This window comes from Saccostrea echinata, unplaced genomic scaffold (genome assembly GCF_033153115.1).
Source record: "Saccostrea echinata isolate AGI-Se365-2 ecotype Australia unplaced genomic scaffold, CSIRO_AGI_Sech_v1 ptg000046l, whole genome shotgun sequence".
Taxonomy (NCBI): domain Eukaryota; kingdom Metazoa; phylum Mollusca; class Bivalvia; order Ostreida; family Ostreidae; genus Saccostrea; species Saccostrea echinata.
The window spans coordinates 5,325,254-5,352,948 of NW_026889795.1; the positions used below are offsets into that span (position 1 = coordinate 5,325,254).

Sequence of the window (27,695 nt, forward strand, 5' to 3'; positions counted from 1 at the left end):
ATGATGGTACCCAAAGAAAGGTCTTGTCACAAGAAATACACATGTGAAATATGAAAGTCATAGCTCCAACCAATCAAAAGTTATGGGAAAGGTTAAAGTTGACAAAAGACAGACAATCAGACAAACAGACAAACGGACAAACGGAAAAACAGACAAACAGACAAACAGATCAACAGACAGACAGGACAAAAACAATATACCCCCGGGATATTTCGATCCGGGGGCATAAAAATGATGCCACAGTATATGGAAATGTATTCAGGGAGTGAAGATTATCTCGCTCCTGGATAATATTTTTCTAAGGGAGCTTTGCAATTGTGAGTACTTATGTTTTTTACCTTTAATTATCTTTGGATGTGTTCGATTTAAAAAAAAAGACAGTTAATATGAAATCTTTACTATTTGTCTGTATGGAGGAATGGGGTGATTGGTCATGTCATATGACAATTACAGAAAAGAATATCTTCCCACTGTTCATTAGTTTTATGACTGTGTTCTTGAAACTTTTATAAGTGAGGTTTAAAAGAAAAACGGTACAATTAATACTTTCATAAAAAAATTTGGAAAAAAAAGTTGCTTACCTCAACACTTTCGTAAAAGTTGCCGGACAGTTTCTTTCATTGAGGATCTGTTATCAGATTTGTTGGAAAAAGATGCTACAGTTGTACTTGTTTGCTCTAAAAGGATAACAAAGGGATTTTGAATTTAATGCAAGATGAGCAAACGAAATTCCAACATAAAAAATTCAAACATAACTAAAGATTGGCAGTGTTTACTGTTCAGAAGACATAAGTAGAAATTTTCGAATATGTATTGATTAATTCAATTATTTTCTTTGGTAGGAGTATAAAAACTTTGGAAAATCTTTAACAGCTAGGCTATATAAATTGAATTCTCTGGTTCTCAAGCCAATTTTCTCAAAAAACAGATGCGGGAGGGAGGCTTTTTTTATTATCATTTTATTGGTGATAAAGTAGATGAGGGAGATATATCTTTAATGCCTGAATTTTCTTTAAAATATTGATAAAAAAATTTTGTTCATAGATATACTTTCCATACTGTCTATGTCTGATCAATAGGTTTGCATTATCCATTCCTTATGAACATGATTAACGTGTGAACATCGTAGGCATTATCAGGTCTTCGAATGTATTCTTAAACAAAGTAGCCAAATCTCTTTGAAAATGGCTACCGGAAGTGATATACGAGTACTGAACTATGAGAAAATGAGGGTGGAATTTTTTTTTTCTAGATTGGTCTCCGCATTACCATTTACCAACTTTTCATTTTATCAAAAGTATGATAAAATTTTGAATGCGGCTACTTCAAAACAGATGCGTGCTGGCCTGAGAACAGTAATTTCAATTTTATGTGGACTTGTCCAGACTTAAAGGTTAAACCGATAATGTAACAATATACTGAGGAATGAAGAATGTAGTTGTAAGAAGTAGATGATGAAAAGTTTACTTTTGCTTTGTTGATGTACTGCTTAACATTGGGAGTATAATCCGAGTGAGGATACTTCTGAAAATTCCAGGTAATAAGGATTTAACGTACATTCCCCCTTCTTAACCCACCTTAATGTTCCAAGTGAAAGTTGGGGAGCAATGGAATACACCTCTATGGTACATACAAGTATCTTTGCAGTGGTTCTTGGATCATTTAAATGTGTCAATTCTGACCATGGTACAAGGCAGCAATTTAATTCAAAGAAGTTTAAAAATTGTTTTCATGTTTGATGCCAGTGAAGCCTTTCAGGCTTTTGATTTTTTGAGGGACGAACTTCCAAGAGAAAGAAATACAACAAACTTAGTTCTGGTGAACAGTTTATTCTTTTTTCTACAGAGGTGTATCAGGATAATCTTTAAACTTACTCTTGAAAGCAAAAATAACTGGTCTCACCTTTACAAACACATCTGGTGAATTCATCAAGCCTTTCAGTGATGAAGTCCACTGCATTGGATGAGCCCATGATGTGGGGTGGCTCAGAGCCATTTGATTTTATGGCAGCAGTAACTATTTGGTACCCAAGGCTTCTCAGCTGTTCACTCTGAAATCAAATTGTAATGTGTTTATGAAGTAATTGATCAGTGTGTATACATGCTTATGTGTTGTGCTAATTCATATATGTTTCTCTCTGGGGTTCTCTTTGGCCTTCAACAAAACATCTTTGCCAATTTTAACTTAAGTTGTGACAAAATCAAACCAGTAGAGCTTTTGTATCTGGAAAAAGTCATGGCTTATAAAGATGATATACTTACGGACTTTTTCATCTGAAAGAAGTGATGTTTTGATGCCTTGGCCTCTGAGCACCCTTTAAGTGGAACTGATCTTATATCCCTTGCTTTCAGGAGATAGGAGGATTTCTCTTCCTCTCCAAGAAGTTGCCCATTGATGGGCAACATCCTTAAAATGTTGCTCGCGCGATTTATCACCTACAGATAAATAATGTATGTATAAAAAACATTTGAAACTTTAATGAAATGGTGAATTTTCAAAACAGTTTAATTATTAAAACATACTAATTATATATATATATATATATATATATATATATATATATATATATATATATATATATATATATAGTTATACAAGAGGCGTGTTATGGGATATTTGGCGTATCTCAGACTCACGTTGTGGGATCCTTAGGTGGTTTATGGGTCATCTATATTTTGACCCATAAACCATGTAGTCTAAACTTCACAGAAATGTTGGAAATGCTATTCCTACCATAAAAAACAAAAAAAATAATTTTTTTGACCCATAAGGATATATAGAAAAATGTCCCACAACGCAAAATCTATTTTTAGAACAGTCGGTCTAAGTCCCTCGCTTTCAACATTTTGTGTATCTATAAATGTCAATTGGAATATCCCACAATACGGTGTAGCGATACACGCAATGCATTGTGGGAGGACAATGGCGGCGTTTAGCAGGGGTAAAGAGCTGTAAGACAGTAAGTATCTTGTTATTATTAGTAGAGCAATTGAATATAACACATATTTATGATAATTAGACGAGAGAACGAGGAACTTTCGAACTTGTTTGATCGTAAGCACAGTTTAAGGTTGGTCGCGGGTTTACTGCATAAAATTTTTTACGGGAAAACATGTTCAGAAAAATTTGATATAATGTTCCTTAGAATTTGCGGCATATTATCTGAAATTTTTATTAAATTTGCCTACGTGAAGATAAGTAGCTTATCTTCTCTAGTATTATGAAATTCATATTCTGCCCACAAAGTCAGAATGAACGGTATATTGATATAAACATTCTTCGTGCATTAGAATTAATATGCAGTAACTAGTGATGGGAATCGGTAAGAATTTCATAATCGATGATCGGGCTACTGTAACTAACTAATTATCAATTATAATCGGACATTTACAAAGTCTGTCAATTTAGTTTATCAAATGGTAAGAATGGATGAATAACTACTTTCTGTGGTGGTCCAGCTGTAGTTAGAATAATCTAACTGTGTTTTGGGACAAGCCCTAGTCCTTAGGACAATATTTTAACGATAGAACGTTCGATCTAGTCCAGCTGGTTCTTCATTCATTTTGTAGAATCCAAAGTATGTCCATACCCGGGAATTAGCGTTGTTACCCGGGTATGAATACAATGTCTGTTCGTCTACGCCATTACGATACACAAATAAGTTAATAGAAAAGTCGCGGCTGGAATATTTGGCTTGAAAACTATTACGCTTGTAAAATAAAATAAATAACCCGATTAATCGGAATAGAAATTTTGTAATCGAGCGCTTGGATTATGCCAACAATCGACTGATTTTCGATTATTGGAACACCACTAGCAGTAACACTGCGATAGATAATATAATACAAGTAATGTTAGGATGTTCAAGTTCATTATTAAGAATTCAAGTATAACACGGTAAAGGAAAAAAAAAAGTCCACCATTGAAGGGGGGTGGGGGTTATCGGTAATGTTCTTTTTAAGTCAATCGCAATTCAGTATATAGTCAGAACTCTCAAACATTTGTTCTTTCTTGTTTTTTTTTTCTTTATTAATTTTTCATCATTAAAAAATGTAAAATACTTGCATTCAGCTTAAACACAGATAGCTTAATTTTGTTATAGAAAAAATTGTACTTGAAGTCTTGATACTTGTATTTCGTAATACATGTACAGTATATTAATATCTGTTTAGAGTGCCATAAAGGTCCGATATGCTGGGTGTTTGTATGAATTCATTTTAAGGGGATGAAGGACACATGGTCACATGACTGTTTAACTACATCATAGTCTCCGTTTATATAAGTGCAATATGTGTAAAGCATTAATTCTTGTATAATTTTTTGACAATTTTTTAACTTTAATTACCATCTTATATAAAAAAATTAAAAAGTTTTTACGTTCTTGTAAACATTAACAAATTATGAAAAAGATTGTTCCACTCCTCTGTTTCCCTAATCTGCGTGTCCAACAAGTCAGTGACGTCATACATGATCTGTTAGTACAGCAAGATCATACTCGGTGAACACAGGGGTGGTATTACAGTGGTTCCCGTTTTATCGAATAGTCAAGTTGTCAGCATAGTTTTATCCGAATAGCCGAAAATTAGAATAGCCGATTGCTCCATACCGAGTCCAAAGATAGATGTATAGAGCTACATGTATTGATAATACATCGTAGCTAGCAAATTTCAAGCTTGCACTTTTGTTTTCTTTTGACATGTTTACTTAATGACTTTACTAAAAATAATTTATTTCACTTACTTATGAATTTAATATGAAATTTTTTATCAAATAAATTGACGTATAGAGTATATTCTTTGATAGTTATTGCCATCTTTCTTCAGCACATGTTTACATTCCTTCTTCGATGGTCGCCATTTTGGAAAAGGAAGTAGACTAAATGCTTGACTAATAACCGTAAACTATTTTTCCCTGGATAGATTGTAAATTGAAAATAAACAAAAATATTAAATATATGTAATTGTTTCCTTTAGATTTGTTTCTTTAATACGGTTACGTATTTTATACTGTGTGTGAGTTTACCAGTCTCGTTCTTGTCTGCTGAAGAGAGATTTTGAGAGCCATGTCGAGAAAGTTGGTATGAATTTTGAGACGTATTTTTATAGAACGAGCCATTTGTGATTTTTACCGTAAATTTTGCACTGAAAAGTGAATAAATATTAAGCCAATTTACCAAGTTAAATGATTGAATAGGGTTATTTCATTATCCAAGCAAATTGTCATACACAAGCTAATCAGTTCAATAATTAAAATTTCACGCCGAAAAAATTGCAGATAACTGTCATAATTAACAAGTGCATCATTGAACCCAAGCTGATCACCACAACTGTAATCAAAACATATCTATTTACTATGCCCACTATTGACACAGGTAAGGTGCCTGTGTGCGTCCAGGCGTAACTAATCCCCTCATTGTCGTACTCAAGCCAGTCAAGGTAATTGGTGTCAAACTGTGTAAACAAAGGCTTCACATACGAAGGTGGAGCAGGGCTCGACATTAATTTTTTCCCCTTACTTGTCCAATCGGGCAAGTGACCAAGACATTTACTTGTCCGAACTTCAACTTCACTGGTCTGAAATTTGTTCAACAAAGATAAAATACTGTCAACTTGAAAACTAATATAAAGTCCATTACATGTGATTCCTTCGTGATGTTATTGATAAATACAACAAACACATAAAAACAAACTTTTATCTAGACTTTCTATCCTGACAACAACATAAATGTTCACAATTATCAAAAAGAACCTAAACTTCGTAACTCGACGTAACTTCATGCCCTCCTTTGCAGTAGTATGCAATTAGTGAACTTCGATCCCGATCGAGTGTGAACTCAATTACATAGCGATCCATATCGGGATCGAAGTTCGTTTTTTTATGTACTGCTTACGTCTTTACCGATGAACTTTCAATAGTCGTTCTTTTTATTATTTGAAGACTTCTTTATATTAAAATGCACTTGTCCAATCGGACAAGTGCCCAGCAATATTCACTTGTCCGTAATTTTTTTTCGCTGGTACCGGACAAGCGTTAATGTCGAGCTCTGTGGAGGTGTGAACAAAGTGCTGATTATCAAAAAACACTATGATAGTCCAAATTTTTGTATGGGATAAAACAAAATTCCAGTATTTTTTCATCAGAATATCAGGTGAAATTATTAATAAATATATAAGAAATGGTTTTGTGCTCTGATATTATATTGAAATAGCCGAAATATTCGTTAAACCGCTATCCGATAAAATGGAAGCCACTGTATTATGTAAAAACAGTTCATAATCAGTATATGATGAAATATTTTGAGAAATGGGGAACACAAAAATTATTTTTGCATGGCTGATGACGGAAATCATATGTAGGTATATCTTATTTCGCTTATTTAGCTTACCTGTGACGTCATAGTTGGTTTTTCTCGTAGTCGAGAAATGTAACATGACACATTTTTGTCATGCTTATGTCCTCTTTAACAATGTCCTGTGAAATAATGAGGTCAGCTTCATCATTTGAAATTTTTACAGTTATTCAATAATTTGAAGGATTTGCATTTCAACGTAAATTAAAAAATATTGAATGATAGAATTTTTTGTAAATTACATTTTTTATTGTTTAAGTTGTCTTAAAAAGTGCGTAATTTTCCCTATCCAGATGCAGTGTGATAGACAAAACTTGCTTTTTTGAATTTTAAATCCTAGTTATACTCTGAAATAATTTAAAAGATACATGTCCACTTTGATATTTTTTACATATGCTTAAAAAATCCCATTAAGGACAGAGTAATTAGCCCGAAAACATGGAGAATTAAAACTCCACTTAGATACAGTAGGGCATAGTAATTGTCAATCAATATCTCCAAAATAAGGTAAGAAACCTAATGATATAACTGCTTTAAGATATGTGGGACATACTTAATTAGAAATATACAAAATATGAAAAAAATTGAATGACAAGTATTTTTTCAGCTCAAGGTCCTTCTCCTCCTTATTATAACATGTTTAACATGCATTTCACTGATAAATCAATTCCTTGCTAGCCTGCTTATAAATAGAGAACAACTTTATTAGATTCAAATACAAAATATTTTTTTAAAAAAGAGGAAAATGCATTTAATTAAATTTCATCCATTTTTAGTGTTTAGGGTTGATGTTATCCTTAAAATAACAAATGTGTTGGGGTTTTTTTTGGCTGTGATGAGCAAACATGGTGCATTACACACCTTCCCTTCATTGCAAATTTATGTGCATACATACAGCCTTTCAATTTTTCAATGTAGCAATTTACTGAAACCGTTACTTTCATTTTGCATGCCATATTTTTAACACTGAATCAATTTGATTGACCTTTAGTAGTTTAGTATTATTTTCAATATAAAATGAATTCCATGCATTTTGCATCACATTTATTATGTTTTATAAGTTTGTTCTTATACATTACACATATAATCAGAGCAGAATTAACTTATAATCCTCTAGGTTCATACATACAGTGTGCGAAACTAATCTGGAGAATGAAATAGCCCATTTGACTATCTCATTTGAAATTGGGATAGACCGTAGACAAATAGGAATGTCCAAAGAAAGTAAATTAGGAAAAAATGTGCTCTTGTTATTGTTAATTTTTTTAAAATTTATTCATTTCAGGGATAGACATTAACTTTTAGATTTACTTGCCCTTCGGGCAAGTGATCTCAAACTTTGACTTGTCCGAATGCAAAACTTGGTTGCCCAAAATAAGGAAAGAACTTCAGAATAAATTTTTATTTCTGTAAATGTTATGACAAGAAAAAATGTGACCAAATACACTACTGTCAATCTGGCAAGGTGAGGTACCTGAAAAAATTTCTATGATGCGTTTGTACATAAATGTATACCACTGTCCTGGTAAATTTAGCCTGTTAACACACACTGCCATTTATAGCAATAACGCTCCGTCTTATAAAATTTATATTTTTAAACTTATTTTCGGTAGGATTCTTTTGTGAATCGTGATTTTCTGAGATAACTGTGAAACGACGCTGAAGGAAGATAGTTGCTACGTAACATACATCGATCTTTACCTTAATGATCAGGATACATCGTGTTACTCTGTACTTATATTCTGTGAGTGAATAAATAATCTAATATCCAAATTTCCAGAGATGTTTGACGAACAGCATAAAAAAACGAAAAAAATGGAATAACGAACCGGATTTTCAAATGAAAGGTATAATCCAGAAATGCTGACAAGGAATTCCGAATGCAAAAACAATGTCAGTCAGGTACCTGGCGGAAATCAAGTCGGGTTTTTAAAATATAAATTAATGTAAACTAAATAAATATGCACATTTCTATGAGAAAAATTCACTTGCCTGATCGGACAAGTACGTCCAAAGATTCACTTGTCCGAACTGAGAATTTACTTGTCCCGGGCAATCGGACAACCGTTAATGTCGATCCCTGCATTTATATTCTTATTGAAGTATCTGCTATATATTTTCATGATTATCTAGTGAAAATTAAATATAATCATGCAGTGTTCATGCATTTCACACCCCAAAAAACTGTGCAATTATTCAGACTCGTCGTATATGAACTTCACTCTGCAGACCAGCTAATATTTGTGAAAGACACAAACTCTAATTTCATCTTTATAGCTTTCCCTTTTCTCGGATTCATTATTTTATTTTCAATTTTTTTGGTTGTCTTTTTGTTGATTCAATTCATGTTTTAATGCAGTGCTTCCTGCAGTCAGGATTTGTAGCATGCCTGATATACATAAACAGCAAGCATTGGGTAAAAATTGTACACCACTAATTCATCGAAGGATGCACAATGTTATAAATTAATAAATAAAGAGATTTAACAACAGTTCTTTTACCATGTAAAATATAAAAGTATTAAATTATTTTTTCACAATTATTTTGTTTATAATTATGTGTTAAAAATACGAAATGGTCATTCTTGTTCAATCTCATTTTACCCATGGCCAAAATTGGGATAGAGAATTCGGTCTGTTTCAATTCGGATCGGGGTAGACCAATTCAATTTGAGATAGATTCGGACCATCGGACAGGCGTTAATACTTTCGCACACTGTACATACGCCTCGTATGGACTAGATTCTATTGCTAATTAAAGTAATTTTCAGAGAAATAAGCAGGAAGCAATGCAACATCGCCTTTGTGATGTAACTCACGTCATAATCAAATGTGCACAAAACAACCACTCGAATTGTCTAAATTGTGTACCGAAATTGATGACAAAAGCAAACCCGCGACCTACCTTACAAATGACGGATGCTTCAGCCTGAAGCAGCTGTGAAGCATAATTACCAGCTTGTCAACCTCAAAAAAGCACATGCACCGATTCTGAATGCAGATGGCATACTTGGGGTGTTAGTTTTATGTTTATAGTTTCCATACATGTTTAGGCCAAACAAAAAAATATGTTCGTTTACTGTTACATGCCGAAATAAAATAGGGCCGATAGGTAGGATTTTTTTTATTTTATTGAATTTTTTTATACACAAATTCAAATGAATTGGTTGAAAAACAAGACAGTTTTACCATTGTGTGGTGCTTTACTTTTGTTTGGGCTTGCCATATGGCAATATCTTTCTTGCCAACTGCCTTACAGCTACCACACAATGAAAAAAACTGTCTTGTATTTCTTCTTTAATTCCATGTTGCACTAACTATTTCTAGTACTTTCAATTTCAAACGCTTGACTGATTAAGATGCATGTAAAAGTTAAACCGACGAATGAGTGACTTCTGGATTTTTACGACGAAAAAAAATTTGGGTTGCCTATTAGATATAGGGTCAGTCGGGTAACTGTAAACAAACATATTTTTTTTATTATGCCTTACCTCTGATGAAAGAAAGGAGGGAGAACATAATATAGGGCCTACTACAGAAGCATTAGGAAAAACCTCAGTTATAAAACATTTTTTTGCATTTGTTTGAGATTGGCATGATTCAATTCCCACTACGGTTATTTCTAGATATTTGTGGCTTTTCCACATTGCATCTTTTGCCATTTGCTCAATTGCTAAGAGAAGTGTTGCACAACTTTTCATACAAACAGGGTTTTCTAAACATTTTGATCGTGATCATAAAAATTTTTATGACCAGGACCTGGGAAGGGGCCATATCATGTGCTATATGTGCATACTGCCGAAAAATGGCCCAATGCATTGATGCACTGATGCCATGCAGCACAACACACATTGTTTTCTACTTTGTGAAGTTCATATCAGTCTGCTCTATCGGTACAGTATTCATCGTCGAAGGTAGATGGAATCTGTAATGTATCATATTAAAAAATTGGAACCGACATTCAACATATTTTACATCCATTGGCAAAGAAATGTTGAGTCATTTTGGATGGCTTACCACAGATTTACGAAAAAAATTTTACCTTACAATGAAAAACCACATCATCGAAGTTTTTTATCTTTGCCTGTCCCTTGATCTCTAAATCGACAATTTTAAAAAAGTGTGTGTTTGGTTTAAATGTAATTTTCCTAAATACTTGCTGTGGTAGATGACGAATGATTTATGAATTTCTTAGAAACAGAAAAATCACTTTTGCTAGTCAATGTCGAATGATTTGTCAATTCCTATGGCATTCTTTAGCAACTTAAATTTAGGTGTCAAAGATACATGTATATGCATTATTATTAGCACAAAACTATGACATATTTTAGAATGACCTGAATATATTTCCTCTAGACCCCTTAAATTTCAAAATGACCCTGGTTAGTGGCTATAAATAACAGGGCCATTTGCCCGCATCTGTTGTTTTACCTTCCCAGGCACTGTATAACAACTTTTTTTACACTTATAAATAATTGAAATTAAATACAGGTACATTGATATTTTCGGAATTTCCCATATTTAACATGACAAGGATCACGTCAACACATTGCTGTAAAGATCGCTGTATTTAAAGAGGTCTATATGCTGTTTGTTTTATAATTAAATGCATTAAAGTTGACAGTTTGTCAGTTATAATGCTATATTTTCTCACAATAAGCTAGCTTACAATTAAAAAATTTATCATCTTTTAGAAATATATGTATAAAAGTTCCCACAGGTAACAAGGACTTCCTGTGTATACTGTGTGTGTATAGGTATTAACACCATACACGATCAGCCTCTGGGAAAATCTTAGTCCCTCCCCTCACCAGAGAAAACTGTTTGGTTAAAAATATCAGCCTTTAAAACTGGTCGCTGAAGAGGCTACTAGTTCTAAAATGGTAGTGGCCCATACTGATTTTTAACAGCTGGTATTACAGGCACTTGTTTTGGTAATAAATTTTTCAACCCATAGTATGATGATAATACAAGGTATCCAACTCCATATTACATTGAGTACCCCCCCCCCCCCCCTTCCCCAAAATTGAACTTATTTACACTTTCAGAGGAAATGCACTGGCAAACTGTTTATTACCATTGTCCTCTACGATAATTTATCTACACAACTATCTATGACATGTTTGTCTTATTTATTAATTTTCTTTTATTTCCGTAAACAGTGTCAAAACTCTGCTCGCCGAGTGCAAAAGTCGACTTTCTTGTCTAGTCTAACTTTCAAGATAAATTTGTTGTAAAGTAAATAAAACTAATCTTTTAGTATATAATATAATTAAAACTAATTTGATATTGTATATTTAACAAGTAATCAAAACTAATTATATAAAAATATATATATATATTGTATACGCAGCTAGGTTTAGGACTCCCATACTTACATCAGCCTATATGCAGAGCTTCTGGAAATCGATTATGACGTCACAATGAAACTGAACAAATAAATCCTAAATACTAATGTTTTCTTTTTCATACACGCTCAAATACAGTCTTTTCTCATAACATCATAAATATTGTAAACATAAATTGATGTGTAACTTATCATGTCATAATAACACTATTTGAATGTAGAATTTAAGCCATCTTGACCTTCCTGCACTGACTAAGATGACGTCACACCCTAGTTTGACAGACAGTTTCTCTGTACTTGAGGCATAGATCAAGCTATTATTGTAGCTTGTAAATATCAAATTAAAATAAGTGTGATCTGACCAAAACTAAGTCATATTTTTGAATGTATTAATCAATATTTTATAGTCTAATTAGGCCTAAAAAAATTGTTTGCTTCCTGTAACATTCCCAAAAAATCAAGGGTCGGTAGGTTGGGATTTTTAATTTTTTTTTTTTTTGCTTATGGATAATAGGGTCAAACATCCCCAGACTGAATTAACCAGGTGTTATATTTAAAGTGGACACCCAAAATGGCTGCTTAGCGGCAGAGAACGAAATCCTAAAAGTTGTGGGTGGAAATTCTTGTTACAATAATGATTATTCTTTATATTCAAGGTAAATGTTGACTAGGATGACATATTTTATATCTCAAATAAAGCTACAATTAATATTTTTTGAATAAATGGAATCAGCTGATCCATCGAACCAAAGAGCAAATGCAGATTTGGCAGAAAAAAAAAATCCGCCGGGGGATAATTTGAATGGGTCGGTCAGGTTACAGGAAACAAACTTATTTTTTTTTTAGGCCTTAAATTGAAAATGTGTAGACCTCATATAAAGCCACAGGTAAGGGACATTTATACATTAACAATCTAGAATAACAGGCACAGCCCCTCGAAAATCTCAAAAGTTCAACGATATCTGCTTCACTATAATTTATGAATTTTTATACGCCCGTCTTTAGACGGAACGTATTATGTTATGGCGTTCATGTCCGTCTGTCTGTCTGTCTGTTAGCCTTTCTCGTGTCCGGCTCATAACTTTAATACTATTAGGCCTAGGATTATCAAACTTTGTCAGCTGATACTTCTTTGGTAGAAGGTGTGTCACGCACTAAAAGTAGGTCGTTCTGACCCTTAATTAAGATGCTATGGCCAAATATGGAAAAATCCTGTCCGGCTCATAACTAGAAAACTATTAGACTTATAATCATCAAACTTGGCCAGTTTATGCATCTTAGGTAGAAGGTGTGTCGCGACCTATTTCAAGGTCACTGTGACCTTTAATTTAAGTGAAATTTTAAAAAAAAAAAAAACTGTCTTTTTACTATTAAATTACACAATCCCAAAAAATGTAGAAGTGTTGCAGTATCCTTATTAAAAAGATGTTAAAATCAAGAAATACTAATTTTTTTCATTATATACTTTACAGCAATCTATAACAAATATAATGTTACAAGAGAAATTCCACCTCTCCCATGGGTGTAATTATCAAGCACTGGTCAAGGAGAATTTTGATAACAGAAAATTGCATGTCAAATTAGCGAGAAATTAGTTTAGTGTGAGGAGCTAACTGGTAGAGCATCTCTGATCAAGCAGGTGTTATCTATATCTCTTGGGAATTGGGCAGAGGAATCAGCCATGTTGGATTAAATAGTTTTTTGTGGGCTAGCCTAACTTTTAAAATGAATTTGGTGAAAAGTAATTAAAACTAATTTGATACAAAAATTGTATAATAAACTAATTTGATATTGTATAATAAACTAATAGATAGTCCCTACAAATCTAAGAGTCAAGCAGAAACCTTATTAAAAATGTTGCATCAAGATTACAATTTTTTTTTCTTTTTATAAATCTTTGTAACAAATTGAAAAAAAAAAATCTTTGTTTTCAAATTTAATTTCAGAATGACATAAATATTCATTTTAATTGCACTACAAAGCAGATAGCACAGATCCATTCATCCCTTGGGAGTAATGAGTGGACATGCATCCAGTTAAAGATTAATTAATGAGTTCAGTGTAGGAAGGCTAGCTGTTCTCAATCATTTCTGTTAGAGCATCTCTGATCAAGCAGTTCTTATCTGTATCCTTTGGGAATTGGACAGAAGAACTGCTGGTCAGTTTATAGCATATGTCATTTGATGGCCAGTCTTTTATTTTAAAATTAAATTGGTATAGATTAAGTTGTTAAGACTAAATTGATTTTGTTTAATATGATATTTTTATTTAATTTTTTGAAAATATCAACTAGTAAATTTCAGAGCATCATGTCTCACAAATATGAAAGATGTGTGTGTGTGTCACTGTGTGTGTGTGTGGGGGGGGGGGGGGGGTGCAGATGGGCATTTGTCAAGCTCTAACACTACCAGTTGAGGATCTATAATGTAATATTTGTTATAATGCCTACACCACAGGAAATGTATAAACAAAAATTGTAAGAAATGGAAAAATCTTGGAAATCCTTGTATCAAGGTTGACTTTATTTTCTTGCACTCTAAACTGTTCGTGATAATTGAACAATATTTGACGGGCGTATCATGCTGGGGCACTTTATTATACAAAGGTAGTAACATCCCTACTACTTTGAAAAGTGCCAGGAGCTGGTTGTGCGCTGTTGCTTTTTTCCGTATTTTATCATTATTTCAATGCATATTATGTCAATGTAGGAAGTTTATCAAAAATTTTACATAATTCTCAGGCATGGGGAAGTTGCTCCCAGCACTTTTCAGGTTAAGGAATTTGTCTTAAAGAAAACAAAATTAATTTCATAGTGAAAAGATATCCGTATATCGTTGTACTTTATGATCTTTGTAGCCATACATATTTTTTGTAATTTTAAACATGTCACTTGACAAACAGCTGATGTAAGTAAAGTTGCTTTGGCCGAACTCGGCAAAGACCTCATATATATGAGGGTTGTCCCAGAAAACACAAACTTTTTGTATATTTCAGAAACTATTTGACCAGAACTAATAATTTTTTGCAAGTTGTTGGAAAATGATATTTTCAGTATTATGACAAAATATTTTAGGCTTGTGATGTCATTAATATGTAAAAATGGCATTTAAAGGGTGTTAAATATCGGTGGTCTGCACACTGCAGTTTATTGACTTTTAAAAGTAGCATTGTCAATGAATTTTTCTTTATTACCAGGCTATACGGAAATATAATGTCACAAACTTTACCTCCATAAATACTCTTTGATCTAGCTGATATACTTGTGTATGAAAATTCATTAATTTGATATCATTAATGACAAATATATGACGTTATATGCCAGAACACTTTTAATTAGATATTGTTAAAAATGGTGACGTTTAGTGATAATTTGGAGCACAAATTATTAAGCAGCACTGTCTTTAAAACGGGATAGGACTCTTGCCCATACGATGAAAGAGATATTAGTGCTGGAAGAGACATTTTGTAGACCAAAAGAAATGAAGACAAACTGAAAGTCCTGAGCTTTATGTCATAAGCCTAAGCCAAGGCCATCGTTAAACAATGTGAACTGTTAGGTTTATTATCGGAATTGAGAAATTGTCTATTGAAAGAATTAATTCCACAATCTTTTAGCAACACACGCCGTATTTGAGATGCATTACTTGGTAAATAAAATAAAATTAAATACTGTGCCGAATTTATGCTTAAATAAACTAATTTTATCAGAAGCACATTTCCAGAAAAAATTCACAAAAATGTTGATCATGATCTATGCCTATTTTTAACTTTACAGTATTAGTGAAACAAAAGATATTGAAAATGTTCACGTATTTCTGGGACAACCCTCCTACATATGCAAATAGTAGAATTCCCATTAATCAAAACTCATGCTGTAAAAAAAAAATCAACACTATATTTATTTTCTCGGAATATTTTTAGGCGTATTATTTCCTGTGGGCATCCTTAACCTTGCTGCGTTATATTTTTTATATGGATTTTTATATCTTTACAACAAATTGCAGAGTGTCATGTCTCACTAGGATGACAATTTTTTAGAGTAAAGAATAACATAATTTTCTTGCACTCTAAAATGTGTACGATAATTGAACAATATCATACAGTGGCAGGGATTTTTATTACTCTTGCAAATTGTATGAAACAAAAATTATTTTTGGAAAAATTCATTGTGATTCATATATTGTGACTACTATATTGTGATTGTTGCATAAAACCTGTATTGTTCCTGCAGTCCTAATATTTCATCATATATGTTATTATGTTTATATGTAACTTTAAACTTTTTATTTATGGTTTTCATTATCATTTTACAAGCATTGATGCATCTGACAGCTTCCAAAGGCTTGGAAAGTAGGTTAATGATGCAGCTATAGACAACCCCATCTTATGCATGTTATGAGAAGTTAAAAGTGTTTAACAACTACTCCAGGCTTTTTCTTTGCAAGAAGGGATATTGATAGAGGGAAGGAGATCAGATATGACTATGGTGATCCCCATGCCCAATGGACAATCTTCCTTGGAGTTCATCACTCATCAGGTAAATATTTAGAATAATGGATTTTCAAATTTGATACGCTGCATCCTCTTTGTAGTGCTTTTTTTTTTCAATGTTCTTGAGAGGTCAAGAGATGAAAAATGTTTTACCCAACAGTGTTCCAAGTCACACTTACTTTCAGGTCACTAAATGAGGACCTAAAAAAAATTTTGGCCACCATTTCAGAATATTTCACTTGCCATAATGAAAATATTTTGTGAATAACACTAGTAAAACAAGGAACTAACACCCTGTATGTTTTATGTCTTTACTAAATCAAAGATGTAAGGTATTACTGTGACTATAAACAATTTGCTAGGTTTAAGGAAATATTTTTATTAGTACAACCACCCTTATGGTTGTACAGTACACAGAGGAACACAAGAAGACTGATCCTAGAATTAAAATTTATTCAAAAGAAAATACCAAGTTTGACACTTATTGAGACAGGACTTTGCCAGCTGTTTGTCATGTTTACTTATTACATAGTACGTACCTAACCCATTAAACAGTCATTATTAATGCTGCCAAAACACTTAATTAGTTGTAATATGCAAGCAATTGACCAAATGTTTCAATAACAAGGTCAGGTTCTAAAAAGTTTATGACGTTTGGATGCCATTCTGTCAGGGACGTATAGTATAGGTCCGTGGTTCCATCAAACTGTATAAGTAGTCACTATTAAAGCATGCTGTCATAACATTACGACTTGATGATTAATGATTTTTTTTGCGGACAAACAGACAGATGGATGCACAGGGCAAAAACTATATACCCCCGAATCTACGATTACAAGGGCACTAAAATTGATGTTCAGCAGATGCAAGTTTCTGAAGTTTACATCACGTACATTGAAATATATTAATTTGTGAACTTTTTTTCCAAGAATAGGAAAATAGCAATTGGTGAAAATGATGAATTAATTAAATCGATGGGGAAAAAACAACATCTTTTTGTGATCCATATTTTAGATAAGACCAAAAAAATAGTCTTGTTTCCTGCTACCAGCCTGAAAAAAGAAATAGGGTAGGTAGGTAGGAAAATCATTTTATTGTATATTTTCATTTTATTTTTTTTTTTCGACAACATTTTTTGGATATGAACTAATAAAAGATAAAATTAAACATGTCACAGGTCAATATTGTCTTTTAAAATCAAATTTCATGTCTTTTGACTAAACTCAAGTGGTATTCTATGAAAGTCCACATTTAAAACAAGAATTTCATGAAATGCTTGTTTTGTGTTAACACAGAAAACGATTATGGTGACAGAACGATGAAATTCCGGAAATTCGAGATTTTTTTCTTCCAAAATTTAAAAAAAACAAGACTATTATTTTTTTTGGCCTAAATAAAGTAAATTATTGAAAATAATACCTCTAAGACAAGGTTAGAGTGATTATTATTATTGGATTACAAGATCACCTTGATATGAAATATATGGAGATAATGAACAGTATTCAAGCTCAAAAGTCCATTATACAATACAAAATAGGAGCAGAGCAAACACGGACCTCCAAACATCAGAGGTGGGATCAGGTGCCATGGAGGAGTGAGCATCCCCTGCAGACCGGTCACACCCGCCGTGTGCTCCTTGTCATGATTGGGAAATAACGGAAAAATCCGTCGACAATTCAGTGTGTAAATAATGGTCTAACAATTAGTATGAAAAACGTCAGTCAGCATTTGACTCAATGATAAATTGTATTTGCTGACAAGGTCATTGTATCGACCATAGAACTTACAAAATGATGACTTTAAATGAGACAGCTGATATTTGATTATATGTACAGGATCACCTCTTTGCCTCATGCTATAATAAATATATTTGTAATACCTAGGTTACACATATCCTTAAAGTTCTTATTATTGAACAATTGCAGTAATTTATACGTATGGATGTTTTTTTTAAAAAGAAATAATTTGCATTGATAATCTTGATAAACAGGACATACTAGTAGAAAGTGATATTCATCCTCGACACAAGTATGACACAAAAAAACATTTCCAGTGGGATCTGTTTGTTTTATTATATCCAGTTTCAATAGCTAAAAGGTGTGAAGATAATCTTAACTTTGATATACATTTTTGAAACTTAGTCAGAATTGAATTTCTTAAATAATACGGTAGGTAAAACCCATCAAGTAGATATTTATAGAAAGAACATTTCTGCGAACTTTGAAGTTTAGTATATTTCTTGTTTAGCCTGATCCAAGATCCTTTGATAAATTGTCATAATGGTCCTTACAATTAGGGTCTACCTAATAGGACTTCTCAGTTGATTGTACAATTTACACCTGGGTGACCATTGCCCTTGCTGTTTAGTGTTATATAAAAAAACAATTAGTTTATTTGATACTTTTTATTAATTTATTTTATGTTAAAAACATTTAATAGCATGTTAAATTTCTATTCAAAATGCATCGAAATAGCTTACATTAAAGGTATCTGAATGTAGTTGTAGGCATAAATATAATCACAATTAATTTTGTTTTGCACATATATTATAGGAAGCATTTTGGAGGCAAACCCTGTTGCAGCATTTCTACATGTTCCACAGATTGTGCAGACTAGTCAGGACCTTGTAAATTCACATGTTCAACAGCTTAGGCAATTTAGTACAGGTATGAGTAACTCTTCTGAAATATAGGAGGAAATTTCAATACGAGACTTGTAGCATAACTTATATTACATTGTCAGTTCTTCTTTGCATGTTCCTTAGAGTGGATTATTGAGGCAGACCCTGATGGAAAACTTGCACATGTTCCACAAACCAGTGAAGACCATTTTGCAGAATATAAACTTTTTCCGCAGATAAGCCAAGACCCTAATGGTGTTCATGTGTGTGTGGTTAATTATTTGCTCTGAAGCTGATATGTGGACTGAATATAAAACTGTCTTTTTCTACAGTTAAGTCCATCTTAATCTGAAAATACTACCGGTACATTTTGAATTATGCTTTATTATGCAGAAAAAAAAATAATTAGTTTCAAATATGAAAAGTCTGTTGATACACTGCTTTGCAATTCCAAAAGTGATAATGTGATAAGTTTTGATGTGAATATGTGACATGTGCCATTATCAATTTTCATAAATAAAATCAAATACAAAGGCCATTCCAATTTAATGTTTTGCTTGTCGGACCCGCACGCTCTTATTTGAACAAAGCTATACAAATAATATTAATTTAAATCTCCTGCACCTGGGAAATTCTGTGCCAGTTTCTGTTTTATTTCCGCTCTATTTTTGATAATTTAAATCTGTTTACTCTACAAATCAGAAAAAAGTAGAAAAAATATAATTGTCACTCAATTTTTTTCATGTTATGCCTAAAAATTTTGCGTACAAAAAAGTAATAATATTATTATTTAATCTCTTGCCCGCTCTTACTTTTTTCACCAGATGTGCGACGAACAAGAAATTAAATTCGCGTGGTGAAATTATGTTTTATTAAAACTCATTTAAAGCTAACTGTCTTATTTTTTGGATTCCTGATGTGATCAATCGAGTGGCTTGCGTGATAATTTGCATAAACGCCGAAGGCGTTTATGCATAAAATTATCACGCAAGCCATTCGATTGAACATCGTCATGAATCCAAAAAATCTGATAGTTATTCCTTATATTTACATGCTCCCAAATTCCCATGCTAATAGCCCCGCTTCTGTCTCTATTTGTCCCGCCCCGCACGTGATTTTTTTTTAACCGCGCCTATCGATGAACTAGTAGATTTATGTAGAAATAAAGTATTTTTACAATTTGTAATTTTTATCTCGGACAAAGACATTGGAAATGTAAATATTTATGCAATAAATGATAAATAAAGACTAAACAGTCATGTTCACAAGCCAGAGGTGATAAAATATATATCTATTCTATAGGAAAAAAAGAATTATAAAGTGACATCAATTTTTCAAGTAATGTCTGTCTAGAACCTGTACATCAGATTTCGTATTTTGTGTGATTTTTTGAAGGATTTTTACACTAACAGTTAATAAAATCAAATCTTAGTTCTAAAATTTAATAATTTATTTTTAGATTGTCAAAATGCTTGTTAATTATAGTATCAAAGCTTGAATTGTATATCAATATTCTCCAGGAGGTAAATATTTCTATATATTGGTATATTGGTTGTCCCATAGTTTGTGTATAGTTTGTGGGTCATTGTCATATCGGTTCAACCTCTTGGATTGTGGGTCACGGTTATTTATTGTTCTAACATTTTACAATTTTTTTTCTGTAGTTTGTTTATGTATTTTTGTATCATTTGTGTATATGCATACATGTATATGTGGTTTGTGGATTACTGTCATATTTACATGCATGTGTCTGTTCATGGTGGATTGTGGGTCACTGTCATAGATTGTTTGTTCTTGCATTTTTCCTGTAGTTTGTTCATGACTTTTTTATGTCTTTGTGTATAGACATTTGTGTATATGCATACAAATATATGAAAATGTTCATGGTTTGTTGATCACTGTCATGTAAATAAGTGTTTGTGTCTGTTCATGGGTTGTGGGTCACTGTCATATATTGTTTGTTCTTACATTTTTCCTGTAGTTTGTTCATGACTTTTTGTGTCTTTGAGTTAAGACATTTGTGTATAGGCATACATATATATAAAAATGTTCATAGTTTGTGGATCACTGTCATATATATACATGTATGTGTCTGTTCATGGATTGTGGGTCACTGTCATAGATTGTTTGTTCTATCATGGATTGTAGGTCATTGTCATAGGTTGTTTGTTCTAATATTTTGCCTGTAGTTTGTTCATGACCTTTTTGTGTCTTTGGGTTAAGACAGTTGTGTACATGCATACATATATATGAAAATGTTCATGGTTTGTTGATCACTGTCATATATAAGTGTTTGTGTCTGTTCATGGGTTGTGGGTCACTGTCATAGATTGTTTGTTCTAACATTTTTCCTGTAGTTTGTTCATGACTTTTTGTGTCCTTGAGTTAAGACATTTGTGTATATGCATACATATATATAAAAATGTTCATGGTTTGTTGTTCACTGTCATATATACATGTATGTGTCTGTTCATGGGTTATGGGTCACTGTCATAGAATGTTTGTTGTAATATTTTACCTGTAGTTTCTTCATGACTTTTTTGTGTCATTGAGTTAAGACAGTTGTGTACATGCATACATATATATGAAAATGTTCATGGTTAGTGGATCACTGTCATATATATATAAGTGTTTGTGTCTGTTCATGGATTGTGGGTCACTGTCATATATTGTTTGTTCCATCATTTTTCCTGTAGTTTGTTCATGACTTTTTGTGTCCCCGAGTAAAGACATTTGTGTATATGCATACATATATGAAAATGTTCATAGTTTGTGGATCACTGTCATATATATACATGTATGTGTCTGTTCATGGATTGTGGGTCACTGTCATAGATTGTTTGTTCTATCATGGATTGTAGGTCATTGTCATAGGTTGTCCTAATATTTTGCCTGTAGTTTGTTCATGACTTTTTTGTGTCTTTGAGTTAAGACAGTTGTGTACATGAATACATATATATGAAAATGTTCATGCTTTGTTGAACACTGTCATATATACATGTATGTGTCTGTTCATGGTTTGTGGGTCACTGTCATAGATTGTTTGTTCTAACATTTTTCCTTTATTTTGTTCATGACTTTTTGTGCCTTTGAGTAAAGACATTTGTGTATATGCATACATATATATAAAAATGTTTATGGTTTGTTGATCACTGTCATATATAAGTGTTTGTGTCTGTTCATGGATTGTGGGTCACTGTCATATATTGTTTGTTCTATCATTTTTCCTGTAGTTTGTTCATGACTTTTTGTGTCCTCGAGTAAAGACATTTGTGTATATACATACATATATGAAAAGTTCATAGTTTGTGGATCACTGTCATATATATACATGTATGAGTCTGTTCATGGATTGTGGGTCACTGTCATAGATTGTTTGTTCTATCATGGATTGTAGGTCATTGTCGTAGGTTGTTTGTTCTCATATTTTGCCTGTAGTTTGTTCATGACTTTTTTTTTGTGTCTTTGAGTTAAGACAGTTGTGTACATGAATACATATATATGAAAATGTTCATGGTTTGTTGATCACTGTCATATATAAGTGTTTGTGTCTGTTCATGGGTTGTGGGTCACTGTCATAGATTGTTTGTTCTAACATTTTTCCTGTAGTTTGTTCATGACTTTTTGTGCCTTTGAGTAAAGACATTTGTGTATATGCATACATATATATGAAAATGTTCATGCTTTGTTGAACACTGTCATATATACTATATGTGTCTGTTCATGGATTGTGGGTCACTGTCATAGAATATTTGTTCAAAACATTGTAGAAGTTTGGTTATGGCAGTTCAATTATGCATGTGTTTATGGTTTCTTGATGACTGAGTAATCATTACTTTCATAGAATGTGATTCACTGTTTTAAGATTTTTTGTATTAGAATGTGTCTGATTATGGTTTTTGGCTCAGTATCAGTTTAAATATATGATATAGATATTTGTCTGTTCGTGTTTGTGGGTCACTGTTGTAAAGTACTTGATTGTGAATACTATTATGTGTGTTTTCCTCACTTTGAGAAATAAATACATAATCTTTAACTGATAAAAGTGTTACCTTATCAGTGTTATCTTACCCCTTCAAATGAAGAGCCTGGGCCTAAAATAATTTTTTTCAGCTGCCTAGTAACCCACTGAAAATGCACCTGACCCAAACTTTTTCCAGCTATTTTGTATTATTTTTTTTAAGCTTCAAGCTTTCAGGATAGTGAAACTGCATGTTTCATTTTCGATTTTTGGTATTATCAATCAGCGACTTATAACAAGAGGAGCTTATGTTAAGTAAGCCTATTTTTGTTAGTTAAAACATATTTGAAAACTACATTTTTTTAGAAAAATAAAAAAATACCGCCCATTCTAAAAATTTAGGTTGACAACTGCAAACCAAGAATTTTTTAAGCTTGGCCCTGGTATATAGGAATTGCCTTGTCTGTCTGTTTATGTTATGAGGAGGGATTGCCATGTCATGGCCATAACTTTGAAAAAAGCATTTATATGGCTTCTGCTTATATCTTACACAGAGATGGACATGACCATGGGTTTGTCATGACCTTGACCTGGTATTACTTGAACACAGTCTCCAGAGAAAATATTTTGTGTTATGACTTTTATCAGGTATTATTTAGACAAGGTCACAAGGAGAAAAATGTTGGAATTCTGGTGTGAGCCATAGCTGTATCAGAGAGAAGAATCTAACTAGACACAGAGTTTACTTAAAACCTAATGCTGTGTCAATCAGATCATTTTCATTTGATAAGGGTCGGGGTGGGATGTGATAAACTGTGTGTGGGCCATTTTTGTGTTACAGAAATTTAAGAATCTTATGGACACCATAGTTGCTTGTGATTTGAGGGTTAGTCCTGCACCTGACACGAGTCAACTAGACGTGCAGAACGTCAGTTTGGGGAATTGTATGGGGGTCATCAACTTTTTTCAAATTGTATTTTTTTTTACCATAATATTCTGAATTCTATTGTCTCTATATTTTTTTAGAGATTTTTTTTGAAAGGGGAAAAATCATGAAATTCAATTGATTTCTTTGACTACTTTAGTTAATTTTCTACTTAGTTAATTAAAGTAGTCAAAGAAATCAATTGAATTTCATGATTTTTTTTTCCCCTTTCAAAAGAAAAAATCTTCAAAAAAATATAGAGACAATAGAATTCAGAATACGGTAGATGTAGGGGTCGAAATGTGACAGAGTATCGCATTTGTCTTAAGGAAAAGGGAGCAATTATGATTTTTCCATACCGTGAAAATTTCTCTCTCTCTCTCTCATATTCATCTATCTAACTATTGAGAACATGTACGAAACAATGGTTGACTCATTTATTTAATAGCAAGAAAAACAAACCTTAGTCCTCAGGGCTCTAATTGGCGACTAATTTAGTCGCCGTGGGGCTTAAAATATTTGATTGACGCCTAAAATTTTCTACAAGTCGCAAAATTGGCGACCATTATAAACTGACTTGGCGATTCTCAAATTTCGGAACTATCAACATTTTCAACATTTCTTTCTGAAGAGGAGAAAAGATAATTCAAATTTAGCAATGGGCATGCCTTGCGTTTTCTTTGTCAACTTGTTTGTTGTTCTTTTAGTCACGCACTTGTGAACGAAATTTCGCATCGCATCAGTGCACATACTGCTCATGTCATGTAAAAAAATAATCCTTAGATTTGTCTTAAGACGTGTCTAAGGATATTTTTTAGGACATACATGTATCTTAGGAATATCTTAAGATACGTCTTAGTGTGTAAACCAAAAACGTCATAGGAATATCTTAAGGTCAGACGACGCGTTTCTCAAAAATATATAATTTTTCCCAAGAATTTGCCATTGAAGTATTGCTACTTAAACAAGTTTCCTCACCAAAAATTGAGGTACCCTATCAGGCATTTGGGCAAGATACCAGAGGGTGATATTTCCTATATAATCCATATAGGTAATCTTTTGAATTGCCAATGTTACAATTACTGTTGTACTTATTTTTAAACATATTGAAAACAATTAAGAAATCACAAGACAATGACAATTATGAATAATTTTTGATATAATACCAAGGTATACAATACAAAACATATAATTGAGTAACGTGTCGTCTGGCCTTAAGTAAAGATGTCTGTAGTTCAATTCTAAGCATTTATCTTTTTTCCTTTTTTTTTTTTTTTTTTTTTTTTTTGAAAACAAGTGTTTCATTAAAATTCCTATTTCCAGATTCCATCATAAGCATGTGCAGATGATCAGGAGGGGGAGGGGTGCTCATGGAGTCACCCCGAGTTTTGAATCAGATTTTTTTGATGAGCGTGTCCTCTCCCCCATTGGAAAAAATGCTTGGATTCACGATTGATACCCGAGGTTTTACAATGTAAAAGGTCAGGGGGCATATTAAAAGTAGCACATGACTGCATCCTCCTACCGCCGCCCCCTTCCGAATAAAAAAAGAACAATTAATTAATTACTGATATTTTTGTATATATTTTAAAAGGGTTTAATTGAACCTACTTCAGAACGTTTTTACGAAAGCCGGATAGACTCATTTTTGATAAGAAAAAAAAAAATACTCGTTATAACGAGATAGTTATCTCGTTATAACGAGTTAGTTATCTCGTTATAACGAGTTGGTATCTCGTTATAATGAGATAATTATCTCGTTATAACGAGTAAGTTATCTCGTTATAACGAGATAGTTTTCTCGTTATTTCGAGATTTGATAGCAATATAGTAAAAATGGCTGTAGTTTTTAATGCCATTGAATTATTAGCTAGTAATTATCAATCAAATTTAACTTGAACAATTGATAAATGGTTGAAAATTTAATTTGCTCTGGGGTTTACTTATGATTAAATCTTGAACTATCTCGCTGTCAATAATCATATTTTGATACGTATAGCAAATCTAAGGCGAACACATTTACACATTAATTCGTGAACGTCTACTCAAATTGTTGCATTAGGATGCGATATTTTTCTTAAAATAATATTACCGAATATACTTACTTCAAACTTTGTCAATTTATTCATGACAGCTATTTCGGATGAATGACACTATTTCGACATGTTTTGGACGATTTATACACTTTCATATATCAATTTCTATACCGCTAAAATTAGATATGAGAGACAATACAAGTGCAACATATCGCAGGTGTTCATGCAACATATAATAATATATACGATTACAGTGTGATACATATGTTATTTTTTAAATTCAGAATTGTTTTGAAGAAGGGGTATGGTGAGACATCAGCAGTTAGATCATTGGCGTTTTAATAGGGGGCTAATGTCCCAACCAACACTTTTGAAAAGGGGGCGGACAAGAGTATCTTTGTGCCCCTTCCTCCAGATTTTTTTTACCTGAGTAAATATCTCCCGAAAATAATGGCAAATACTCGTAAGTTAGTTCTTGAAATGAAATTCATCATATTTATTATTGAGGGGAAGGAGGAATTGATGATAAAAACAACGTGATTTATTTTTTTGTCAGACATTGAATTTTGATCTGTATTCCTTGTTAACAGGCAAGGAATTATCAAAATATGGACGTTAAAGCCTTACAAATGGTATATCGACATTTTTAATCCGGAATATATAAAATAATGGGATTATTTCTTTGCATTTTTATAGCGACAAATGTTACGCAAAAATAATAATTTCAACAAAGTCAACAAAGCTTGAACAGGGCAGTTAAAGCAGCCAGAGTATATCTTTTTGTTTTTGATCTCCTTGACAAAATTTTCACGTTATGCACATTCTATTTGAAGATGACACTAATTCTGCAATTTTAAGGTATAAAACAACAACATGAGGCGGTCATATGTTTCCGTATATTTCTCTTCGGTCTTTTCAATAAACAATAATAATCAAAGGCATAACACAAAAAAACTAGTATGTTGTTGTTCCATAAAAACACACACACTTCAAACAAATTTGATCGAATCGCTTTTGTATATTTCCTATTATAATGGTCTATTCTTTACTTAGATATTTAAACACTTTAAATTAATTTTTATCTCGTTATAACGAGATAACTAACTCGTTATAACGAGATATTAACTCATTATAACGAGATATTAACTCGTTATAACGAGATAACTAACTCGTTTTAAAGTGATAATTGTCTAGTTATAACGAGATAACTAACTCGTTATAACGAGATAACTTACTCGTTATAACCAGATAATTATATCGTTATAACAAGATAACTTATTCGATATAACAAGACAACTAACTCGTTATAACGAGATAACTAACTCTTTATAACGAAATAACCAACTGGCTATAACAAGATAACTAACTGGTTATAACGAGATAACTTACACTTTATAACGAGATAACTTACTCGTTATAACGAGATAACAACTCGTTATAACGGGATAATAACTGGTTATAACAAGAAAACTAACTCGTTAAAACGAGATAACTATCTCGTTATAACGAGATAACTTACCCGTTATAACGAGATACTAACTCGTTATAACGAGATACCAACTCGTTATAACGGGATAATAACTGGATATAACGAGAAAACTAACTCGTTATAACGAGATAATTATCTTGTTACAACGAGATAACTAACTCGTTATAACGAGATACTAACTAGTTTTAGCGAGATACTAGCTCGTTATTACGAGATAATTATCTCGTTATAACGAGCTAATTTTTTTTGTCTTATCAAAAATGAGCCTATCCGGCTTTCGTACGTTTTAACCTTTAGATGCATAAATTTTTTAATACTTCAATTAATGAAAATGAAATTTTACCAAATATATTGGATTTAATTAGACAATGTTAATTTCATAATTGTAAGTTGTTTTCCTGGCAACATCGCTTTTTAAAATTACCATAGACATGTCTTTTTAATCTCGTGGTCGTTAATTTAAGGATAGCTTTATAAG

General features: G+C 32.4%; 1 long non-coding RNA gene across 1 annotated transcript; it reads left to right on the forward strand.

Annotated features, from left to right (window-relative positions):
- Nucleotides 1-2,902: 2,902 nt before the first annotated feature.
- LOC133202197 (uncharacterized) lies at nucleotides 2,903-19,344 on the forward strand. The gene is made up of 4 exons (XR_009723215.1): nucleotides 2,903-2,959; nucleotides 16,010-16,232; nucleotides 18,739-18,852; nucleotides 18,951-19,344. It is a non-coding gene; the product is annotated as an uncharacterized LOC133202197 (long non-coding RNA).
- Nucleotides 19,345-27,695: the final 8,351 nt, after the last annotated feature.